The sequence below is a fragment of the Humulus lupulus genome, chromosome 9, assembly GCF_963169125.1.
Source record: "Humulus lupulus chromosome 9, drHumLupu1.1, whole genome shotgun sequence".
Taxonomy (NCBI): Eukaryota; Viridiplantae; Streptophyta; class Magnoliopsida; order Rosales; family Cannabaceae; genus Humulus; species Humulus lupulus.
Genome location: NC_084801.1, coordinates 116,475,179 through 116,478,399, shown reverse-complemented (window position 1 = coordinate 116,478,399; position 3,221 = coordinate 116,475,179).

The following is a 3,221-nucleotide window of genomic DNA, read 5'->3' as shown; positions in this document are numbered from 1 at the left end:
AAACAGGGAAGAAAAACAGAGCAAGATACCTCTCACTCTCTCTCTCTCTCTCTCTCTCTCATTCTCTCTATCTCCTCAAGTGAGTTTCTAGAAAAATCTTGATTTCTAAGAGGATTAAGGGAAAGTTGGAAGCTGTGGAAGCTTATGAATCGGCTAGGGAAACATGCTTAAGAGACGTAATTTGAGCTCTTGAGTTTGAGTTTCTATTTTTCTTAAGTGTTTTTAAAACTTGATTGATTTTTGGGTTTAATAGTTTTGGATTGAGTTTTAAGATTGGTTTTGATGATTTTGAGCTGCTGGGACCATTATTATGGTCGAATCTGGTTAAAATCATGTTTTGGGATGATTTTTGGGAGGTTGGTGATTCTTAAAATTGTTGGTTTTCTAAGTTTGCCCGGTCGCGTCGCGACCCCTTTGTACTCAGAGGGACAAGCAGGTGCCTCGAACCGCTTTGGCGCCACAGTGCGTGCCTATGGTTTTGGGCTCAGGTCTCTCTGGATTGTTGCGTTGCATCCCTAATTGGGGGGCGTCGCGGCTCTAATTGGGGAAATGAGAAAAACTTGGTTTTGGGAGCTGGGAATCCAAATCTATGGGCTCAGGAATGGTTCTACTACCGAGTTAGTAGAATGCATGGTCCCAGAGGCTAGGACTAGGTCCAGAAGCCTTTATTAGTGCATTTCCTGATAGTTATTCATTGTTATGGTTGTGACTAGGGTAAACGATTAGGCTCAGAAGGAAAGGACCGTACTCGGGGGTCGTCAAACATTATTTACTCAAGACTTGAGGTAAGAAAACTGCACCCGGTCTGTGTTTAGAGCTTGGCCCAGTTATAGTACATGATTATTACTACGTTGAGAATGTTTAATTAAACATGTTAATTGCGTTGTGTTTACCTGTGTTAAGTAATAACTACTTATCTGGTTATCTAATTGTGAAGCTCGGCTTATAAGGCGAGGATTCATCGTGTTAACTGATGAAAAGCTTAGCATAATAGTCAAGGACATACCCATTATGAAAGACTCGACTTATCAGTAGAAGGTTAAAAGACTCGACATATCAGTCGAAGGTTAAATGAATTGACTTATCAGTCAAAAGTTAAAATACTTAGCTTATGAGTCAAGGCGGCGATACCGTGCTAGGCACCGATCGATGTGGTTGAACTAACCAGGCAGTGAGATGTATGCTTGAACGGCCCTAAATTCCTCTGCAATGTTAATCACCAGACCTGCTTGGGCAGCTCTAAGGCTGGTTATATGAGAAATTGGGCAATAGGCCCTTGTGTGACTTTATAGACACTTATCTTGATTGACAGCATGAATGAGTAGGGTTATTACTCCTGGACATGCTATTTATGACTTTGTGACCTAATGATTTATTTCTTATAAGCATGATTATGTTTTCTTGCTAAGCCTCGGCTCACGGGTGCTATATGGTGCAGGTAAAGGAAAGGGAAAGCTGGACCAAACATGAGCTGGAGAGCTTCGGGGGAAAAGTGTACATATGCAGCCTACTCGTCCACCACTACCAAGGTTATCAGTTGGAACTAGGGTTGGACCTTAATTCTACCGCCTAGGTTGGCTTTTGTATACATTTTTGGGTTGTAACCATTTTAAACTATGTTGGCATCCCATGTATTGAAGTCAAACTCATTTAATGAAATGATTGACTTTTGACCGAAATTTTTAGTACCTAAACATGTGGTTATTTTTAATTACACGGTTTAAGTCCAAATGACTCGTTTAGAAAGTTAAGCACTATCTAATTACACAGTGTAACTGTCCTGGATTAGGAGGATGTTACACTACATGTTGACTAGTATGGTTGACACTCTCAAGACAAAGATGGAGAATGTCAAGACGACCGATGAAATCATGGATCAGCTCCAAGACATGTTCAGGGCAAAGTCAGTGTAGACTCATTTTGAGGCAACCAAGAAATATGCCAATGCTTGGATGGCACCGTCTCACCACGTTCATGATCACCTGATCAAGATGATGAACGACTTTCAGGAAGCTAAACTGCATGGAGCTACAATAGATGAGGAGACTCAAGTCGACTTAATCCTCAACAGTCTCTCTCCAGTTTTCCTACCTTTCACCACTAACTATCTAATGAATAAACTTAATTATTGTCTGCTCATGAACGAGCTTCAAACTTTTGAGTCTAACATGGGTGGACCGAGTAAGGGAGAAAAGAAGACTACTGGTGCTGCTGCTAATCTAGCTAAGGCTGAAGCTAACCTAGCTTCATCTTCGAAAGTTGGAAACAAGAAGAAGGGGTGGACATAACACCAACCCCAAGCCTGCAAAGATGAGTGCACAACCAAATGCACAGACGCCTCAGGGGAAGAAAAAGAAGAACAAGCAAGGCAAAAGTTAATACTTTCACTGCAATGAAAAGAGGCATTGGAAATAGGACTGCCCAAGTTTCTAGCAGCAAAAAACAACGGTAATGATTATAGTTTATTTATCTTAGAAACATGTGTTTTAGAGAATGATAAATCTGTTTGGATTATCGATTCTGGATCTACTAACCACGTTTGTAATTCTTGACAGCTTCTTGAATCGTGGGAGGAGGTGGACGAAGGTGGCTTAAAGCTTAGAGTTGGGAATAGAGCGTTTGTTGCGGTCCAAGCTAGAGGAAGAGCTCGCCTGAAGTTCGGAAATAATTATTTAACTTTAAATGATGCATTTTTTAGTACGAATTTTAGTAGAAATTTAATTTTAATTTCCATGTTGCAATTAGAACGATTTGTTATGACTTTTAGAAGTCTAAATATATCTATTTCTTTCAATGGATCACAATTATGTATTGCATGCTTGGAAAACAGACTTTATATTCTACGACCTAACAAACCCCTCGCGTTTAATAATGAATTACTCAAAGTAGCTAAACGTAGGACCAATAAACATCAAAAGATCAATAATGATAACATGACATATTTATGGCATTTAAGACTAGGTCACATTGGCTATGATAGGATTCAAAGACTTACAAAGGACGAGCCTTTGAGGAAACTCACCTTAGGTGAATTACCTATCTGTGAATCATGTCTAGAAGGCAAACTGACCAAGCGTCAATTCTATGCAAAGGGTGATAGCGCCAAAGAACTACTTGGAATAGTACATTCAGATGTCTGTGGACCTCTGAATGTGAAAGTCAGAGGTGGTTTTGAGTATTTCATCACTTTTATTGATGATTACTCTAGATACTCATTTCTT